We start from the raw sequence: 22,691 nt of genomic DNA, 5'->3' as shown, positions 1-22,691 counted from the left end.
GCAGCAGCCTGCTCCCTTCTGCTGAACCCAGCTTCTCTGCAGCTGTGGGAAGTGGCTTCTGCTCCCCAGCACCTGTGGAGAAGAGGGGCTCACGGGGGCAGAGTGGAACAGGCTGCCACTCAAGCCACTTGGTGACTGGCGTGGGGAGGCGACCCCTGCTGCTGCTGACCTCTGCCGCAGCACCCTTCCCCAGGTAGTCCTGACCAGGCTGGTTGGAGAGGGGGCACAGTGGAGAAGGGGCCTGTGGTGTGGAGAGGTTCTTAGGTGACACGGCGCTAATGGAGGTGCTCTATAAAACCACTGTCCTGGCCCAAACTGCATTTATTAAGACTTGCCTCACATTCGCGCAAGAGTTAATTCTGGTACTGGGGCCAAATTCTAAGTTAAGTAATTACATGTGGCTGGTCTATATTCCTTGTAGTGTTTCATTTGGATACAATGTACTTAGGCTCTCTCTCTCTCTCTCTAAAGGTTACACCAGAAAACACTGTATTTTGGTCGAACTGTGTGTAGATGCTGGTGTGCCACTGGGCAGCCTCGTTTGTTTCAGATTTTCAGTTTTGGCCCTCAGCTGGCTTGCAGAACAACAGGCCTTTAACTGACTAAAAGCAGTTTCAGTGAGTAATACCACAAAGAAGTTATTGCCCTAGCATCCGCTGCCATTGTCAGGGATGTGCTATCACAATCACTCTTCGGTGCTGCCCATAAATAGTTTTGCTGTAATTGGAGTAGATGAGCAAGGAAGCAACAGTGAAAATGGCACTGCCAATTGACCAGAGAGTGACTGTATGGTCACCCACGTTCAGAATTGGTTTGCATGTTTTTGGAGGACCCATTAACATTTTTGAACCCCTCTGATGTCTGGCAGCCCCCATATTAACCATGTCAAAAATAGGAGGCCCTGCTTGGCACAGCTCTGGAGGCACAAAACTATCTTACATTGGGTGGATAGAGGCCTGATGTTTCTCCCTGGCCATGAAATCTGCTCCAGTGTCAGTCACCTCTTGGCCCATGGCATAGAAGAGTGGAAGGTATAGGATCTACTTTATGCTTATGGTTGTCTTGGCAACCAGATGGCCCCAGGATCAGGCTTGGCCTTAGGGGAATGCAAGCAAGGCCGCTACCTTGGGCACCTCACCTTCAGAGCCCTGAGCTCCCAGGGGCTGGGCCCTCTAGTTAGCATGCTGCCTTGAGCCCTGCAAATTCTTTGGCTAGACCTGCTCAGATGAGGCTTGCCAGCTCCTTTGCATTCACCTAGCCACAGCTGTGGCCCAAAATCTGGGCTAAAAGCATTAACCTTATAAAACTGATTGTTTCAACAACAGTAATCCTTCGCAATGCACAATTTTGAGTTGCGCTTAACTTGTGCTTAATTTGCATTAGTGCAACTCAAAAATCCTGACCCCCCACATGTAACTCTAGCTCACACCCCCCAGCCCCATTTTGTGGCTCTGGCTCACCCCCCACAGGGTCACATGGCCAGATCAATTCCTCCCCCTTCGGCAGCCCTAACCCACCCCAGGCTTAACCCCCCTGCCACCCTCCTACAGCCCCAACCCACTGCCAGGCTTAATCCTCCCCAGCTGACACTCCCCCCGCCCCCAACCCCAGGACTTAGCTTGCAGAAGGAGCTCTGGGTGCTCCTTCTGCTTCCCTGGCTGCAGAACGTGTGTTCCACCAGGTAAAAAAAGCTGCCCCCCACAACTTAAGCAAAATTAGAGTTATGCAAGGGTGTGCGGGAATGCAACCCTCACATAACTTGAAGGACTATGGTAGCTGAATGAAAGAGTCCCAAAATAGGAAGTAGAGAACCCCGCCTGGAAATACTGTCAGACACACCTGAGTAATGCTGCTCTAAGTCACTTCCGATGTGTAAAAGTGTCCTGCCAGATGTTGTTTTCCCTTGACACCCACTGATGTGAATGCCACGCAAGGGCCGTGTCTTGCAGCATCAGATCCTTAAACCACTGATAGATTTCATTTGGTGGCAGAGTAACCTAATATGCCCTTTGCATACCAACAGTGATAAAGGTTGAATAAAACATGAATTAAAAAAACACTTTAGTTTATCAACACAAAATTATTGTTCTGTGTGCTGCTTTAGAGTGGTATATGACCTGGCCTTTTGTAATGAGGCACAATCTATGATACACATCTAATGTGTGTGCTTTAGTTTTAATTGTCTAGCCTTGTCTAGCACATCAGAGTTTTTTTGGTTTTCCAACTTTGTGTAATACAAATTTTTGAAAATTAGCAGTTTTGTAAGAGGCATAATAACTCTTGCCATGCTGAGGCAGAGAGTCCCCTCAAGGCCAGAGATGTTTGAATAGGACACAGCAAATTTCAAAGGCATGAGGAAGACATGACATACGTCATTAGGGCCCGTGGTGATAGAGGGAATTTTATTTCCCTGAACAGATTTGTACTCATTTGTAATCCTTCTAAAGACCAGTTTCAGCAGACGGTATAAGGAACAGACCTATGTGTTGTGCTTAATGAGTCTGGAGGCATGTAAGAAGTGCCTATTACCTTAGTGTTTCAATTTTTGCTGTAATTCAAAGCTTTGAATTCCTGTGGAGAAGGAAATCTAGATCCCCACATCTACTTAAGCACAGCAGTTCTAGTTTGCCTCCACTACAATCTATGTCGTCATTCCCTGCCCTACCCCCCCACTTTGCTCACTCCTGGAATAAATCACAAATAGCTATAGCTAATTATAAACAGGCTAACATCACTGGTGGTGGTGCTCATAACACCCTTTCCAGCAAACCTGTGGCCCTGCAGGCTGTGATTCTGATGTGTCATTAGTTCAATTAGCATCAGGCTTGGTCGATACTTGCTCTCTGAAAGTGGTGCAAGAAGTGGAGTTGTTGATGATTCTGTGGTGACGTGACCAATACAGAATCAATGATTTAACACAGAGAACTTCAAGGCTGGCAAACGAGTCCTAAAAAAAAATATCAGGATGCTGACTATTGGTAGTCATAAAGCTCCTGCAACATCCTTCCCAGCACTTAGAAGCCTTAAGCTCACTGTTCTGGCCTCCATGATTCAGAAGTAATATTTTGCCTATGTAAAGTTGCCCAGGGCCTTTAAAGTGGCATATGTTCTTCACTTCTCTTGTGACACTAATGGTCCTGGACTTGGCTTATACATGCTGCAACATGTTCTCAAGTCAGAATTCGTCAACCTGCAAATAATCTGTGTGGCAAGGCCCAGCCCTCTGCTCCTCTCTTCTTGTATAATATATCTGATACCTCTGGTCTGTAACTAGCACTGTGTACTTTATCTGCATTTTATCAACCACTTCCCTTTTATAGTCCCAATTTTTATTCAGTGCTCTACTGTCATAAATGAGGGAAGAGATCTCTCCAAGCAGATCTCTCTCTCTCTCTCTCTCTCTCCCCCCGTCCCTCTCTCCCCTTGTGCTTCCTAGCTATGTGCCTTTTCTCTTTTAATGGGTTAATTGTCTCCCTAAGCTCACTCCAACCAATATAGTCTCAGTCAGGGTCTCTACGGGGAAATGAATTGGATTTACAGTGACCAAAGTGCTGGTTCAACTCCTGGTTCTCAGCACTCTGTTCCACCTCCTCACCTTGTCTGGGAGAAAAGTTTCTCCTACTATGCAATCTCCCTCTGTTACTAGAGGTGCTGCCCTCACTGGGTTCTTCCCTGCACCAGGGTAGTCCTCCAGGCTCCCCTGGTGGGGTCCACTCACTCTCTACACATACAAATCACACCAAAGGGCAACCCCGATCACATAATTTTGTCTTGGCACTTATGACTTCACACCTGGCACAGCCTGCTGGAATGCTCTCCCGCTTCTCACTCCCTTTGTTTTGTGGTAGGGCCCAGTGGCATCCTTCATTGTCCTGGTTACCCAACTTTCAAAAAGCACAGGCTGTTCTTATTCCACAAGGCTAGTTTAATGTTTTCTCCCTCCTCCCATGGTATTGCCAGAAGGCCTCCCTTTTCTCTCTCCCTCTGGCATGTGTTCCTTTGCCTAGTGTTTTCCAGTCCTGCTAGGTCTAGGACTCCAGGCTATGGCCTACTTCTTTAAAGGGAAGGGACTCTTGTCCATGCCTAGTATGATAGTGTGGGATGTGTCCACTACTCTAATTGATTTCCCTCTAAACCTGTACCTCCAGGGATACATGGGTGGATAAGCTCCTGCTTCTGCTGTGTATGGGCTTGTTTTCAAAGTCCTGTACGAATTTCTGTCACAAGGACCGTCTCACCAGTGGTGGGCCTGCAGGATCACCTGCAGTTCTAGGAACCATTTCAGCGGTTCCTTCATTGTCCAGATTGGGGAATCTTTGCACCAGCTCCACCACCACGTTCTGCATCAGCATGGAAGGGAGCAGATCCCTAACAAGCCCTTACTTGTGATAGGCTGTGGACCTGTGCTCCTGTCTTCCCATGTAAATGGCTCTGACATTATGGGTCTGTAATCACTGCTGTTTAAAATTTATTCACTCCCACTTCCACTTTCTGTGCAGCAATTCGTATTTACAGTGTCAGACAATCATATGAGAGATCTTGCCACACCAGGCTTCCTTTACCTTGGCCCCACTAGACCTTCCCCCTTGCAGTTCCTTTGCTCCTTTTCGACTCATGCAATTAATGAACTAATTAGCACCTTAGCTCTCCCCAGCCCAGCCATATCTAGTAAGTAGCCATTCCTCCTCTGTCAGGCCCTCTCCAGTTGAACGTACCAGATTTATGGTGATGAGAATGCTGGCTCAGCTGCTGGTTTTCAGCACTCTCACATCTGTACTGCAATTAAAGAACACAGCACAGCTGTGGCTGGCTGAGGTCAGCTAACCTGGACCTGTGGGGATGTAAAATTGCAGAATGGACCTTTAGGGTTTGTGCTGGAGCCTGGTCTCTGAGGCACACCTCCTGCTGCCCCTGCCCCACTTTTGTGGTGTGACAGGGCCCAGGCTCCAGCTCCAGCTAAAGTGTCTATACTGAAGTTTTATATCCCTGCAGCTTGAGTGAGCTGACTGGGGCTCAAACGTGGTGCCACTGATTTTGTTTCATTGTGTAGATTGGGGGTCAGCAACCTTTCTGAGGCAGAGTGCTGAAATTTGACCTTTTGGCCTCTATGTACAGTCCGAGTGTCAGTGATGCTTTTTAAAGTCACTAATAGTCATACCTACAACAGCTTCATTAATAAATAAATTAAGATGCAGGGCTTGGCTGTTTAGGTGGTGATTGGTAGCATTAGCTGGTATTTTGTTAATCCACAGGTGACATGGCTTTGAGCAAGCTCCTGGCTGTATGGGGGAGGAGGGGCAGGGCTGAGCTCCCACCTTAGGTGCCAGTGAAAAGCGGCTCATGCTACTCTTGGTACCTGTACTGGGGGTGGCTGACCCCCGGGTGTAGAAGTACCCCAGCTCCTTCAGAAAGCAAATTTCTATTGCAGAAAGGCAACCCAAGCATTTAATTGACATACAGCAAATTAGGTAGTTTAGAACTAAGAACCATGTTTATAAAATTCAGTTCTTGCATTAAATGGCTACACTGCCTTCAAAATTTAACCCTGCATAACTTTACATCCTCTTCTATGGCCCTCAAATATGAAACAAACTTTGATTACCTTTGGCTAATCTATTAGCAAATTGAGTCTTGGGTTTTTATACAGTGCCATAGTTATGCAAGGCTCATGAGCATAAAGAACTAAGACAAGTCTATTGCCCCTGAGAACTCATACAGTAGGTTATACAAAGGACCTGAATAATAATACCAGAATATAAGTTGGCTGGAAATAATAAGGTGATTTAAAAAAAAAAAAAGGGTCAGGGGATGGTATCAGAACTGGGGGGGAGGTGTTTTTTCCTAAACCACAAAGGGCCAGATTTGCAAAGATGCTTAGGTACCTAAACCTCGGTGAAACTTAAGTAAATGGGAGTTAAGCACCTACCCTGGTTAGGCAATCTGTTTAATCTCAGTAGGCAGTGAAGTGCCTTTGTAAATGTGGCCCTTAGTCTTACAATAATTGGAGATATTCACAATATAGGCAGAATAGCTATTTGAAGTGTCCTGTTTATGAACACACTTTGACCAACAGGAAATCAAGTAGAATTCAGTTTCTTCTTTGAGTGTCCCCGTGGGTGCTCCACGTTAGGTGTCGGGCTCGCCCCGGCTCCGCAGGTCGGATCTTCCAAGCAGTTTCTGCTGGACCGTGCATGCGCCGGTGCATGCCGCTCCCTTGCGTGCTCCTGGCCACGTACACGATCCAGTCCCCGCCAGTTCCTCTTTAACCGCCATCGGCTGCAGACAGAATCCACTCAGGCTATGGCCAGAGTTAGCGTATTTAACGTTTTAATTGTTTTAAAGTTTCTTCAGTCTTAGATTAAGTTAGTCGGTTGTTGTTTTCAAAAAAAAAAAAAAAAAACCAAAGAAAGGGAAGGAATTCAAAGCTTCCAATCCAAGTAACAAGCGGAGCACCGGAGGCCAGGAGCCTAGGGCCATTAGCCCTCCTGCTGCAGCAGGCTTTATCCGTGAGGGGAACAAGCACAGAGAAGGTGCTAAGTACCCTATTAACAACTCAAAGACTCACCACAATGTCCTCTTCAGGATTCAAGAAGTGTGAGTCGTGCCGCGAGGCGATTCCAGCATCTGATGGGCACAGTCAGTGTATAAGGTGCTTGGGGGAATCCCATGTCACTCAGAAATGTTCCTTCTGCGCCAAGTTAACAGCCAGAGCAAGGAAGGACAGGGAAATGCGGCTGAAAATGCTGCTGTTCTACAAGGCCCTCCAGCCAGACGTGCTGGAGCGGCCGCAGCAGGAGGGACCCTCTGGGGCCCATAAAAGGAAAGCCGCGTCCTTAACCCCATCAGCGCAAAAACGGAGGAAAATCTCCCCAACCCGATCCCTGCCGGCAGCAACAGCGAGCGGGACGGGTGGAGCGCACAGCCCCCAGCCGCAGCTACAGCTGATCAGCGGCAGCGCGGAGACGCACGTGGCGGAGGTTCAGCCTCCGATGATCAAACAGCCGCCCTGCACCGTGGGCAGGGCGGCGGCTAAGCAAGCACTGGAACCGGCGGCTCTGCAAACAGTGGCACCGACCCCCGGGGAACCGGCGGCACAGAGCGCGCAGGCACGCAGCCTGCAGGCACCGGGGGAGACCGCCCGCACGGCACCGCTGAGGAGCGTGCCGAGCGCAGTGCAGACTACGGGGCTGAGATCCCCGACGTGTCAGGGGGCGGAGCCACCCCCACAGGGGAGGGGAAAGGCAGCACAGAAAACACGGCACCGCAGTCCCTCTCCAGACAGGGCTGCAGAGCTGCTTTCTCTGAGCCCTCCGCTCGTGCTGCGGACTCCAATGAGAAGGCAGGGGTCACCCCTAGCCTATCCGGAGCCCCCATCTCCATTTCTACAGCCAGCCTCCCCATGGCTTGGACCACCTTTGCCCTTCTTGGGCTTCGAGCCACTTGAGTACTATCACAAATCGGCCTCTCCAGCGTCCCATGTCTCCAGAAGATCTCGCTCCCCCAGACGTAGGGGGTATGCACCAAGGGAGTGGTCCAGGTCACCATCCCAGGAGCAGTGCCCGTGTTGCCATGGTCGCCCCTATCATGCAGGGCATAGACACCATAGGCTTACTACCAGGGACAGATCCCCACAGACGGTTCCGTATCCCCGAGGGCAATCACGAACGGGGACAGAGACTCAGATATCTCACGGGGAGTTGGTTCTGGAACCCCGGGATTCTCCCTCGCAAGCTTCTAGCGAGCGGATGTACCACTGTCAACGGGACCCGGAGGGGTCCAGAGAGGCGTACCCTAGCGGTTCCTCGCTGTCCTCCCCGGATGAGGCTATGGCACCAGGGGACGTCCATCCTCCGGACGATCTCAGACAGTTCCAAGAGCTGTTTAAAAGGGTGGCCTTCACGCAAGGCATCCAGACAGCAGACGTGCAAGAGAAGCACCATAAGCTCCTTAAAAATCTGAGACCTCCGGCCTCCTCTAAAATAGCCATACCGCTTGACGAAGCAATCTTGGAGTCCGCCACCACGATATGGCAGACCCCTGCGACTATTCCGCCTGTCCATAAGAGAGCGGACAAGAAATACTTCGTGTCAGCGAAGGACATGGAGTTCCTATTCGGCCACCCATAACCAAATTCTCTGGTGGTAGAATCGTCTCAACAGAGATCAAAAACGTCTCAGTTCAAAACAGAGGGAATGGACAAAGATGCCAAGAAGCTAGAGCTGTTTGGCAGAAAGGTCTACTCCTCCTCCACCCTACTGTTGAGAATGGTGAATTACGCAGCGCATCTAGCGAACCACAATTTTGACAACTACTCTAGGTTAACCTCCCTCACGGACTCGCTTCCAGAGGACAAGAAGCCGGTGCTCAAGGCTATCATGCAAGAAGGCTACGCGGCCTCAAGGGCGGGAGTTCAGATCGCCCTGGATGTTGCGGACACAGCAGCATGCTCAACAGCTATGGCAGTGGTAATGCGAAGGGAGTCCTGGCTCCAAACATCAGGTATACCGAGGGATCTGCAGGCGAAGATCGTCGATCTCCCCTTCGACACGCAGAAGCTGTTTGCTGAATCAACTGACTCGGTCCTTCATTCCAGTAAAGACTCAAGAGCCACTCTTAGGAGCTTAGGGATCTACACCTCTCCATACAGAAAGAAAAAGTACTACCCTCAGCAAAGACGGTACCAGTACCAGCCACAGCGTCCCCAGTACCACAGGGGTTACGAGCAAGGGCGACATCAACAGCATCAACAATATAGAACTCCCAGGCGACGTTCCCAACAGAGCCATGCGTCCTCAGGGCAGGGCCAAAGGCCACAAGTTTGACACACAGATCCAGGGCTGCGCCATCACTACCATCGCACAATGTCATCCGAAGCTGTTATTCCACCATCGCCTCCGACCATTCTACGACCAGTGGCAAAGGATCACCACAGACAAATGGGTGCTGGAGATCATAGCCACGGGGTACGCGATCCCCTTCCAGTCGCTCCCACCGCCACAACCTCCACCCAGGCCCCACCTGCAGGACGCCTCCCACGAAGCAAGACTCAAGCAGGAGGTAGACCATCTCATGCTCATAGGGGCAGTGGAAAGAGTGCCGGAGCAACTGCAAGGGAAAGGGTTCTACTCCAGATACTTCCTCACGGAGAAAAAGACAGGAGGCTGGAGGCCCATCTTAGATCTTTGAAGCCTCAACCGGTACCTGCGCAAGCAACGCTTTCGGATGATCACAATCGCCTCCATCCTTACAGCATTGGACAATGGAGATTGGTTCGCAGCCCTCGACTTACAAGACGCGTATTTTCACATAACTGTCCATCTGGCTCACCGACGATTCCTCCGGTTCATGGTAGGCAAAGAACATTTTCAATACAAGGTCCTACCGTTCGGCCTCTCCTTGGCCCCCAGAGTCTTCACCAACACCTTGGCAGTGGTGTCAGCCTACCTGCACAGACAGGGGGTATTTATGTTCCCGTATCTGGACGACTGCCTACTCAAAGGGGCCTCGAAGGAGGAGGTACTACGCATGATACATGTCACAGCAGGCACGTTCTCTTCGCTCGGCCCGGTTATCAATCTGGCAAAATCAAAGATAGACCCCACACAAGACATGGAGTTCATAGGGGCACGCATAAATTCTATTACAGCGAGAGTGTATCTACCAGAGACACACTTTCGGGCCATCGGCTCCCTCATGCAAGTCATCACCTTCAGCCCTACGGTGCTAGTTCTGACGTGCTTACAGCTGCTGGGCCACATGGCAGCAGTGACGTTCGTAGTACAGAATGCCAGGTTACACATGCACAGCATGCCGCACTGGCTGGCAAGCGTCTACAAACTGGCAGCACACACCGTTCACAGGGTGGTGTCACCCACGGCAGAGGTGCGCAAATCCCTGCAATGATGGGTAAACCCCAAGAACATGCTAACAGGGGTACCCTTCCACCAACCACACATATCGGTTTTTCTTACTACAGATGCCTCCCACATAGGGTGGGGAGCACACATGGGCGAAGAGGTGACGCAAGGACTGTGGTCCTCCACGGAACAGTCACTGCACATAAATATACTGGAGCTCAGAGCGGTGTTCAACGCCTGCAGACACTTTCGAGACCATATACAAGGCAAGGTAGTCGGGATCAGTACAGACAATACCTCCACCATGTTTTATATAAATCGGCAAGGAGGAGCTCGGTCCCGTGCCTTATGTGAGGAAGCAGTCCGGTTGTGGAACTGGTGCATCGCCAACAATATAACCTTGAAAGCCTCGTACTTACCAGGCGCTCACAATGTGAAGGCAGACCAGCTGAGCAGGCGTTTCGCACTCACGCACGAGTGGCAGATCCGTCCCAATCTGCTACAACCGATTTTTCATGCATGGGGCTTTCCCCAGATAGACCTGTTTGCCACTCAACACAACAAGAAGTGCCCACGATACTGCTCCAGGGCAGGACTGGGATGGGGGTCCCTGGGGCACGCATTTGCAATCTCCTGGAGGGGCCCCCTGCTTTACGCTTTTCCTCCCACAGTGCTGATCCACAAAGTCTTGCAGAAAGCCAGGAGAGAAGGAGCCCGAATGATCCTGATAGTCCCAAGGTGGGATCAACAGCAATGGTTCCCCCTACTCCTGCGCATGTTGGACCATCCACCGATGCCCCTCCCGGTGGCGCCGGATCTGCTCACGCAAGCCCAGGGGTCCATAGTGCATCCGCACCCCCAAGGCCTGCGACTACAAGCGTGGTTAATCCATGGCTCAGCTCCCTAGAGAGCACATGTATGGAGGAAGTGCAACAAGTCCTAGAAAGTAGCAGGAGGGCTTCCACCAGGAAGATCTAACAAGCAGAAGTGGACTCGCTTCACGGCATGGTGTTCTACCAAACAGTTAGCCCCCCTTTCAGTGCCTATACCTGTAATATTAGAGTATTTACTGGACCTCAAGAGAGGAGGACTCTCACTAACCTTGTTAAAGGTCCACCTTGCTGCCATTTCGGCGTTCAGACACGAAGAGGAAGGGCACACGGTGTTCGCCCATCCCATGGTTACCAGGTTCCTCAAAGGGTTGGTAAACCTATGCCCCCCTCGGAAACCGCTTCCACCTTCGTGGAACTTGGACCTGGTGGTTAGTGCGCTAACGGGACCACCGTTCGAGCCTTTAGCCACGGTTTCCCTCCGCCTCCTTACGATAAAGACAACCTTCCCTCTCGCAATCACGTCAGCTCGCAGGGTGAGTGAGCTTGCGGCAGTTATGGCAATGCCACCCTGCACAGTATTTTCCAAGGAGGCGGTAACCATATGGCTGCATCCAGCCTTTGTTCCTAAAGTTTCTTCTGAGTTTCATATTAACGAACCTATTGTTTTACCCTCGTTTTATCCAAAGCCTCATAACTCTAACAAAGAGGCGTGCCTACACCTCCTGGACGTGAGGAGGGTGCTAGCCTTCTATATAGACAGGACCAAGTCCTTCCGGAAAATGGATAGACTCCTAGTCTCTCTCGCTCCCAAATCGAAAGGAGAAGGTCTCTCTTTGCAGAGAATCTCGAAGCACATCATATGCTGCATAAAAATGTGCTACGAACTTAAAAAGACTCCTTTACTGGCCACACCCAGGGCTCACTCCACTAGGGCGGTGGCAGCATCAACAGCCTTTTTCAAGGGCGTTGCGCTAAAAGACATTTGCAGAGCGGCGACCTGGTCATCCTATGACACCTTCGCCAAGCACTACGCCCTTCACAGGGTATTCCAAGAGGATACCCAGCTCTCGACAGCGGTCCTCTTGGGGACAAGCTGCACATGATCCGATTACCCACCTCCTATTTTGGGTTACTGCTGGGTAGTCACCTAACGTGGAGCACCCACGGGGACACTTGAAGAAGAAAGAGAAGTTACTCACTGTAGTAACGGTGGTTCTTCGAGATGTGTCCCCGTGGGTGCTCCACCACCCAGCCATCCTCCCCGCTTCGGGTCTCTGTTTAGTGTTTTGCAGGAGCATCCGAGGTGGTTGGTCAAGGAACTGGCGGGGACTGGATCGCGCATGTGGCCAGGAGCGCGCAAGGGAGCAGCACACACTGGCGCATGCGCGGTCCGGCAGAAACTGCTTGGAAGATCCAACCTGCGGCGCCAGGGCGAGCCCGACACCTAACGTGGAGCACCCACGGGGACACATCTCGAAGAACCACCGTTACTACGGTGAGTAACTTCTCTTTTTCAAGGTTGTAAATGAATTAACTTTTGCCTTTACACGTTTTATCATGCAGGTGCCTAGGGCTGATTCTTAGCCAGAAATTCTGTGAAGTCGCAGAACTGAGGACACAGACGTGCACAGACTTCCACTGTTATGAAATATTTTGGCTAGAAAGAAGAACTTGGAGAAATAATGAAAACCACCATTGTCACATGATGTGCAGATAGTTGCATTCTCATTTTCCATCTATCTCCTCTGCCTCCCATCCCTGTAGCAGGTAAATGTGTATTTTAAGCTCCCTACTCATTCGTGGCTTGTGGAAGAGAGAGGACCACATTTTCAAGTAGTTCTGCATCAGCAGATGTACCTCCAATGCAAAAGTGAATTGGCAGTTGCCACATGCAGATAGCCATTTGTGTCTTTCCATATCCTTTTGAACCAACAATTCCAATAATTACCTCAATACGTACAGGGCATTTTTGCAGTATACCTGCCTCACTTTTAGAAAAATTGTCAAAGCAAGCCCATAAGGACCATTTGCTCCGGAAGTCCAGCAAAGGCAACCCTTACAAATTTGCAGTATAAATAAGTGATATTCTGGAAGCCATACCAAGACTGAGCTTGAACTCAAACCCCATAGTACGTCTCCAAGACAGTCCGACCAATTTTTCTTTTTATAACATTGTGCTTCTGAAAAACTTCATAAGTTCTTCAAAGCAAGCACTGGGTCATTCAATAAAATATCATTAATTTCAGCGGAAACTTTTCATGTTCTATAGCTATAAGAGAGGACTGCAGGTCCAAAAGCTATCACTCCAACACCTAAATGGGTTTTAAAAGAAATTTATAATATAGATTAAAAGAGAAAGAGGAGAGAGTTTATTATGTGCCTTCAACTTGTGTGACTTATCACATCTCAAAGGTTAATACTTGCTGCTCCTTTATGTGAGACTGAATCTTAAGATCTAGGAGAGTTGAGTTACACTGAGTGTAGTAAAATAGACTGAATCTAATCAGGTAGAAATGAAGATTCCCTGCTTTTCACTGTCCAAAGCAAACAGATACAAAACAAAAGTACATAACTATGTGGAAAGAATTAGAGAACATACAGAACAAAGGTCAGGCTGTGTAACAACACTGCCAGCACGTATGCATAATGTTAAATCACCCAAACAAGAATGGGCAAGAGTTAGGGGTAGGGGAACTGGCTGGATTAAAGAAGTGATTTCCATCATTCACCCAGTATTTGACGTATTGCTCTGTTTTGAGGTTTGAAAAACTCATTAAATTTCTGCTTAAGTGGTATTTTCACGAGCCTCTGCATTTCCAGGATTTGACCAGATAATTTTGCAACAGTTCTGGCTCAGTCACAACCAGGATATCAGTAACTCTTGCAATAAGGCCTGGTATTGGCCAATAAAGCTTTGGATGAGAACTGGCTGAGCACTTGGATGTTGAGGACAAATGGAACATTTTGTTGCTTGCCCACTCATCTGTGACCCAAGAGTTACTTGACAAGTTACCAGCAGTCCCTGTTTTGTTTTGTTTGTTTGTTTTTTAAAAAAATGCCACAATTCCCCCTTCCCCCTCCCCCCCCCAAAAAAAAAAAAGAAAAAAGGAAAAATCTGTTAATGAAGCAGCTCCTCTTCCCTGGCTTGCTCATGGAGAAATATGTAACATTTCTTCTATTTGCTTCAGCACAACTACAAGCTTGACTTTAGCCTTAGCAGCAAAGATGCAAGTTTATGGTTGGGTACAGTATTTACCAGCTGGCTTAGGCATAGCTAACCCATTTAATTATACTGAATCACTACCCTTTCATACGAGACTAAAAAAGAAAAGAAGAGAGACAGTGAAGAAAGGGGATCCAGGCAAAAAAAGGACTTTTGTACCTTTCTCTTGTGGCTGGGCCTCTTCTTCACTCAGCTGGTATCATTTTTTTCATCTTCTCTTGGGAACTTTTTTCTCCCTGCACATTTTCTTCCAGCATGGATCATTCAGGAAAGCGTGTAATACTGGAGCTGGCCAGCAGAGATTTCTGTACAGGAAAATTGTGAGCCTTATAAAGGATACGAGTTCTCTGAGGGAGGCTTCCTTTTCAGTACAGAATTGCACAACAAACCTGGTGCTTTCTAAGGGTATGTATACACAAGCCCAGAAGATTGACCTGCTCAGGGTCGATCTTCTGGGGTTTGATTTTGGGCGTCTGGTAGGGATGCATGAAATCGAGCTCTCAGGATGTTGTCCAAGTTAGCTGAGTGCAGATTTGTCAATTCTAGCTGCTCAATTGCTGAAGCTGGAATTGCGTATTTCTGGTCGACTTACTTTGCCTAGTACCTTCCACTAGCATACCAATAAGTCAGTACTGGAGCTGGGATACTGCTCTGGGCTTTATGTAAGCCAGTGTTGGGTTCAAAAGGTGGTTGCTGACTAGTTTAAATTTTAGGGTTGTTTTTAAACACAGACCTCTCTCAGCATAGGTTAAACTGGTAGTAATCTGATTCCACTGAGCACAGTCAATGCTGCTTTATTTCAGGGTAATTACTAGTGTTTATGTTCACCTGTGACATAACTGCCTTTAATCCAATAAGACTCCTCTACTCTAACTAAACAAGGTGACTACACACACCACTTTCATTAGTAATTGGCTGTCTTGCTACAAGTCCCTTTTTCTCTCCTGCTTGCATCAGAAGTCAAAAATAGGAGTTATTTGTCAGGGTTGGTGTTAGAAATTATTGATGAGGGGAAAATGCATAAAACCTAATTACCAGTTTAGGAAGGAAAGAGGGTTATTTTTTTAAAACGTATAATAGCCAGAGCTCTCAAAAGAATCAGATTGAAAACCAAAGAGGAAAAAGTTCAGAAAAGCTGACTGTTTAAGCTAAGCATGTAGATTGGGGGTGGGGAGTGGAGGGGTGAAGAAATAATGGCTGTACGAGGCTAGATTAAAAAGGTTCATCTAGCCCAGTATTCTGCCTTCGGCCAGTGGCCAGTGCTAGCTGTCCCAGAGGGGAGGAACAGAACAGACCATCATCAGGTGATTCCTCCCCGTCACTCATTCCCAGCTTGTAGCAAACAGAAGCTTGCAACACCATTCCTGTCCTTCCTGACTAATAGCTACTGATGAAAGAATAGAGAATTCAGGGAGAGAAGCAAACATAACAGAAGAAAGGGGAGATACGTCTATAGAGTCCTTATTTGTTGAAGTTAAAACTAGCAGTTAAGAAATCTTTTAGAAGCTGAGAGAAGTGGGGTTGAGCTTTCAGGGAGTAGACCTTTTGGTATTGAGCCAACAGCTCAGTTTAAAGCGAGAGGGCAGTGTGTGCTGCAGTTTTTTGGAGGTGACACAGAACAATGATTCTGCCATTTGTGGCCATAAAAGACTGGTTGAAATAGGGTAGCTAGGTCTTCCGTTGGTCCAGGCTGACAGGAGGAGTTAGTGTAGGTTGAACCTCTCTAATCCAGAATCCTGTCATCCAGCAACATCTGTAATCCGGCATGAGTTTAGTTAGCTGGACTACTGCTTATTGTGGGTGTAGCCAAGTTTCCCATGGTCCCATAAAGGTTGTTTACAGCCACCAGTCCTGGGTCGCATTGCTCGGTGCTGTTATTTAGCTGTAATTTACCCCCAAAAGTTTTCTAAGAGACCAGTAAGCAGTGGGAGTGTTGGTAATGCTGCTAGCCAATATTGACATGCCCTGGGCCGTCAAATTCTCGTCTGGCACTTGGTCAGGTCCTGAGAGTGCCAGATTAGAGAAGACCAACCTATACTCCAATTTAGTCTGTTGAAGTTTAGTTGCCTCAATGTGATTCATTAATTCCAAACTGCTTTACTTGGGGCTGGGGAGGTGAGTAGTTGCTTTTTAGTGAGGAACCCAGGCGAGAGGAAGATCTGGAAAAGAAACCCTACAACCATGCCCAGAGGAGTGCACGCTGAAACTTATAACATGTTAGTGTTTTAGAACCAACAGTAAAGGTAATGCTCAGGAAATGAACAAGTGTTCCCAGTCCCCTCACTCCCATGGTTTTCTCCATGAGAATAGTTGTGTTAGGAGCCATTCACACATGAAAGGTAATCTGGCAGGAGAAAGGGTGTGGTGCCAAACTGTAACACTATTGCTAATTACCTCCATGTGCAGATGCTTTTATTCCAGAAGGAAACAATTTCTTTCTAATTAGCTTAATCTATTCCAACGAGAAAGAAACTAGTTCAGCATAAACAAGTAATCTGGATACAATCAGCCATCTAGATCGAGTCTGGAAGAACTGCATGCAGAGACAAACGTAGTTAACTCGGGCCTCAGGCCAAATTCAGGCAACTATATGCTAGCCCTCTATATATACCCTGCTGTTTGAACTGGAAAAGCGAGTCTTCCCTTTCTAGCCGAAATTATTATTATAATGATGGATGATGCCCAGCCATTGTATATTTGGATCACTTCATTCACTACCGAGAGCATAGTGGTGGGAAGAAAGGGTCTAGCCTAAAACTTGCTTTCAGCAACTACTCCAAGAAGCTGACAATTCAGTGCTGTACCAGACGGAGGCACTGCAGAAAGGTAGAGAGAAATAGAACTGCACTCAGTAACAGTGGTGCTGGAACTATTTTTAGGGTGAGGGGTCTAGACACACCTGTGACTGCCCCAGACTGGGGTCACACATAGGGTTGCCAACTCTCCTGGGCCAGATGCCATTACAGCAAATGGTGTCCAGTCCAGGGCAGGTGGCAACCCAGCCAAAGCTGGTGGCGGCTGTGGAGCCTGAGGTTGAGGCTTGGAGAAGAGGCCCCAGGGCTGATGGGCTGGAGCCTGGGACCTAGGGCTGGTAGAGCCAATGGCATGTAAGTAGTGGGGCTGGCTCCCAGATGCAGGGAAACCAGGTACAAAACCTGAGGGAGCTGCAGCACCCCCTACTTCCCCTGGGCAGGGAAATGAGCCGGTATCGTCGGCTAGCCTCTGAAGACAGCACAGGGAGGGAGTTGTTGCTACAGTTCTACTGTATATCATTTTGCAATTGAGCTTTCTGGTTGTGGGGTGTTGTATGGGGTAAGATCGTTCCCCTTTGTGCTAACTGCAGTACAGGCACGTGCGGTCAATTTTAATTTGTTTTGATAAATGCAGGTCATCTGCATGAAAGGCAGCCGCTGCGTCACCTCCCACCAAGCCAGAAAGCTACTTGGCCTCCTTTCCTTTTTCTGTTCCTTATCACAAAAGGAATTCACTTAGTTAACTCTCTCCACTCCCACTCCCCTGTTTTTTCTCAAAATAAATTTGACACACCACATTATCATCAGTCTAAGGCTGTGGCACCCCGATCTTGCTACTATTTCTCTGGGCTGTTTTTTGTTCTGTTGGCACCAGGCATCTGGTCCATCAGCCTTCTGGGCTAGGGTCTCAGCCTCCGTGGTCTCCCCAGGTCTCCTCTTCTTCTTCTTTCCAAAGAGTGACAGCAGCATGGCTGCTGCAACCTGCCTCGTTTTAAACCAGGCACCCATTTACACCAGAGGAAAGTGCAAAAAGTCTCCTCATGGAATAACACTGACAAAATTAGTTGATTCCTAACTCACCAGTTTAGGCTTTATGCCTAACACATGAGTCTTTACATCTTATAAATAACCTCTTGCTTAATGTAACTCATACAGTCCTGAGGGAGCAGTTGTGCTGGAAAATGCTGATTTTAAACACAGTGAAAACATTGCCTGGGAAAGCAGCGATTCTGCCAAATGTGCTGATGGATAAGCAGTTGGCAAGCCGAAGGAGGTAGGCAGGATGATTGGTGGGCCAGCTGCCTCATTTCCCTGTAGTTTACTTGGATGGCTGCTTGGGATTCCCTGGCTCTCCTGGGCCCTGCCTCATGAGCTCTGAGATTGTCCAGTAAGCAACTGGCCCATTCAGCCAGAAGGGCAGCACAGCACCCAGGCTCTGAGGAGGACTGTGGCTCTCAGGAAACCAGGGATGGATACAGGCAGGCTCTGTGGAAACTATGAAATCAGGTAGACTGAGCAGCTAAACTTGGTTTCTACTGAAAGCTTTGACCAAATCCTTGAGTGTTCTGGACTACATACATTTGTTATGCAACCATTTCACTTGCGGATCTGCTCCTCATCCGCTGAGTCAAGATCATGCTTTTCCCATTCATCCATGGTCAAATTTCTCAAAGGGCTTGTCTGACACATTCCCTCCATTTCAGCTGCTAGCTACATGTTCTTTGCTACCTCTCTCTGTAAAGCCATAACCTCAGCTTGTAGAGTGAGTTTCCTGCAGGTTCTGATCAGACTGATCTAACACCTGTACCAGACACACTTTTTCATGCAGGTAAATTTACATTTCAGCCACACCCTCAACCTCTCCCAAAGCTGGTTTCAGACTTTCACTTGAAGTAATCTATATATTAACCAGTGCCTCCTCTACCCATGCTGCCTTGTTCCAGGGAGAGGCCACTCTACACCCTTGGGATGTTCTTCAGGCTCTGTATTTTTAGTTGCACAAAACCAGAAGTCTTTTAGCATTTTTCCTAGGCTTTTTGCTGCTTTTAGTAGTGAAGGGTCAGGCAATTCCAATGCAAATGTTTTCTGTGCTGCTCTGGGTGTTAAGTAGTACTACAAAGTACAAACTACAGATTAAAGCACAAGCACGGAGAGTGAAATCAGTTTCTATGGCTTTTCAGAAACATCCCTCAGACAACACATGTAAGGCAGTTACATAGTAAACATACATGTGGTCTAAGCATTAGTCCATCACAGAAGCATCTTGAACCGATGCTCAACTTGGCAGAGCTGTGCTGCAATCAGTCTCCAAAGGCCCACCTTTAACAAAAAAAAAGCTGCTTGAGAGTTACCAGAGGTGAAATACACAGAAAAGCACTCTAAGACTACAGGGAAGTTAACTACCTGTACAATAACTAGCACTCGTGTGCGATATTCCACAACCTACTCTGCTTTCCCAGCTATAGACTAATTTAGAGTCTGTATTAGGAATGGAGGGTTGATGGGTCTCTGTCCTCTTTCTGCCCTTCAGTAGGTGAGTTTGAAAGGCACAGGTGTGGCCGCTGCTGGCCAAAAAAATCCAGTTTTTGGGTGCACATGCCTCAGATTTTTAACTCCATCAGGAAAAGCCAGTGGAAATAAATCCTCCAGTTACAGTACAGGGAAATAATGTCTTTTGGGTATAGCAAATTTAATTTTTCTAGTAACGTTAGGAAACGGCTGTCTTTATAAACCTGGGGGGCACCTCAATTGCTTTAAAAATGACAAGCACTTCATATACTTAGTTGCTGTCGAGATTTAAGCACCTTACTCAAGCATTTCTACTTAGCGTCCTTCAGCAAAATGGCTTCACTGTATTTTAATTCAATAGACAAAAGCAGGAAACTGACTGCTCATTCTCAAAGCACATACACACATCTTTGCAGTTACTGGATGAGCTTTAATAAGTCCATAAAAAAAATCAATAAGGTGCTCTGTGGAGCTAACTGCTGCAAGGTATTACCAAGGGCAAGAACATAATAGGATTAACTGGTTTAGACCCTTTTAATCTGACTAATTATTAGAGCTGTCCTGGAAACCAAATGCTGCAGCAGAAATGGCCTGGGATTTCCAAAACAAAACATACTCCCCAGAATCACATGGCTGGGGATGCCCAGCTCGCAGGTCACTTGGGGGATAGGGTGCTGTTCAGATAGCCTGGGAACTGGGTAAGAGGAGCTTCTGGGGAGCAGAGTTTGGAAACTCTGGGCACCTTCTACTGCAAAAGTGAATTTCCCATCCTGTCATAATTTAATAAAAATGGTGTTTTTAAAACCCTCTTTAAAATGTAAGTCAGTCATAATCCACTCTAAGGTATTTGAGCATGCTAGAACCAGGGTATATCCTTTTAAACAGCACTTCACGGGGTAGCTGCTCTTTTTTTTTTTTTTTGGTCCATTTCCTTAGTCTAGCACTAGTAATCTGTGCTGCTAATTTTTCAGTTAGGTAAGTCAGGAGACTAAGAAAATATCTGAACTGGTTAATAACTGACAGCACTATTCAACACTTCCCAGATTCAGAGCACACAACTCTCCCAGTCCTGCCTAATCCAACTGAAGCCAGCTCACAAAAGGTATGATATTGGTACACCACTCAGGTTTTCTTTTGTTCTTTAAGCCAGGGTAGGGTGTCAAACAGAGGCCATGTGGGCTGCATCCAGTCTATTGGGCCTCTTCCTCTAGCAGACAGCTCCCTTCACTAACAAAGACGCCCACGGCTGCTTCTCTGCAGCTTGTCCAAAGGGATGGAGTTAGAGATGGTAGAAATGGAGTAGAAAAAAAACTAGCTGAAACACTTCAATTCTGAGCATTAAAATGTGACTGGCATTGAGCTCCTGCTTGCCTCCCTAGTTGTTTTTTTTCCCCCTCCTTCCCCAGTTGTTTCTCCTCTTTTTTGCCTCCTCTACAATTTTTGAAACTGATACCAAGCTATTCTGTAGTGGCTTCTCTGGTTCTTCATAGACTTTGAAAGGTCTCACGTTGCCTTGATGCAAAACAGGAAGTTCTTTGAAATCACAAATTAACAGAAAGGGTAACTGTTTCCCACCCACCTCCACTCAGTTGCTTAAGCAGACTCTGCTCCTCAAAAGGGACAATTAAATGTTTAAAGGCTACAGTCTGCCAGTATCAATATGGGGAAGAAATATTTGACAGGCTCTTCAATTGACCAGGGAAAGGTACGATAAGAGCCAATGGTGGAAGTTGAAGCTAGACAAATTCAGACTAGAAACAAGGTGGGCATGTTTTTACAGTGTGAGCAATTAGCCATTGAAACAGTTTACCTACAGTTGTGGTGGGTTCTCTATCACTGACAATTCTTAAGTCAGGACTGGAGGTTTTCCTAAGAGCTCTGCTCTAGGCATTAGTTCAGTGACCTGTTACATAGGTCAGACTATAGATCAGAGATTTTCTGGCACAGGAAGCTATGAAAAAGGACAGTTCAGTACCATCTAGTGTCATCTGAGGATTATTAATCAGAGGCTCTACTGCTAATGTTAAAAGGAATGAGGGCAACTGTTCAAATGCAAGTCAAATGCTTTCATTGTAGTTTGCTATTTAGTGGTGTCACCTACAAGTCAGAGTTTAGTCTGGCTTTGTGTCAAGTCTAATGTTGTAACAATAAAATTGGGATTTAAACAACACTTTTAGGCCTGGAGCTGCCCTCGCTCTCCACCTTCTTTTCCACACAACTGCTCTGTCACGTCCCACAGCAAACAGTACAGCCAAGAGGCTCCTTTTCAAACCCTTTTATCGCCACCAGAAATGGAGAAGGGGAAGAAAAGAGAAAGGAAGACACTAGTGTGGGAAAGAGTCAGGGAGAAGAGAAAATTCCCAAGCATGTAAAGTAGAAGACAGATGAAGTGCTAGGTTATGGGGGAGGGGCCATGGAAAATTCCTCTGAAGTAAGGAGGCTGAGCGTGGAGGACTGGTTGTACTTTGTCTGAGTCTGTTTCCAAGTGTTTTTATTTGGCCATGGAACTCTTTTAAAGATGTTAGAATTTTGTGGAACCCCATTCCCAGACTGTGCCCCCACCTTGGCCACCCCCAAACCCACTCCTCCATCTCTAGGCTTTACCCCCTAACCTGCACACCTACCTCCCACTGCCAGGCTTAACCCCCCTCAGCCCAAAACTGGCCTCCCCATCCTCAGGATTAAACCACCTCTGCCCCAAACCAGCCCCCAAGACTGACCTATCTAGGGTGCTACCTGGGGAGCCTATGCTGAATTGCCCCATGCATCCAGTGGAAGGAAGGCTGTTCTGCTGGCAGGGTGTGCCAAGCCATGCCCACCAAAGGACCATGGCTGCTTCTGTAGCAGGGCAAGTAAGGGGCTTTCCATGGCTCGCCGCCTACTGCTGCTGAAAAAAATGGAACTAAATTCAGTTGGTTTAACAGTGGGATCTCTCCCACCGCCCTGCTGTCCCCTGAACCAATTAAATGTAGTTCTACTGTTTCAGCAGTGGCAGGGCAATGGGACACAGAAAAATTCTCAGAGCCATTTTTTTTTTTTGACTTTGTGGAACTCCAGGGTTCCACTGAACACCATTTGGGAAACACTGGTCTAAGTTACTTTTAGTAAGTGCCGTGTTTAATCTGACAAGCCAGGAGGCACCCTGCAGTCAGACAAGATGACAGAACGTGAGTTTTGCTAGAGAAATGTTTATTCCTGCCCACAGATTTTAACTGACGATGTATTTAGTGAGGCCTGCATCACAGAATGAGTTTGATGCTCCCCCTCCAAACCTTCCCTATCTCTCCACCCATCTGCTTTTGACAGCCGCATTTGAAGTACTTCCACAGCTACGGATAGCCTCCACTGCAGCCACTAATCTAGCAAGCCATCAGAACGCTCTCTCTTCCAGCGTACCCCTTACCTGTGACTTACCACCAACATGGTGGTTTATGCCATAAAAGTGATCAACTCATTCTGGTGACAGAACTAAACATGTTTATTCACATCTTTACAACAAAAAGAAAAAGATGCCAGA

General features: G+C 47.6%; 1 long non-coding RNA gene across 1 annotated transcript in view; it reads left to right on the top strand.

Annotated features, from left to right (window-relative positions):
• LOC142013642 (uncharacterized) overlaps positions 1-22,691 on the top strand; it is a 72,098-nt gene that overhangs the window by 16,429 nt on the left and 32,978 nt on the right. The window contains exon 2 of the long non-coding RNA XR_012645742.1: positions 12,254-12,457. This is a non-coding gene — a long non-coding RNA (uncharacterized LOC142013642). The remainder of the gene's footprint in view (positions 1-12,253; positions 12,458-22,691) is intronic.

Source organism: Carettochelys insculpta, chromosome 5 (genome assembly GCF_033958435.1).
Source record: "Carettochelys insculpta isolate YL-2023 chromosome 5, ASM3395843v1, whole genome shotgun sequence".
Taxonomy (NCBI): Eukaryota; Metazoa; Chordata; order Testudines; family Carettochelyidae; genus Carettochelys; species Carettochelys insculpta.
This window is presented reverse-complemented; position numbering and strand designations above follow the sequence as displayed.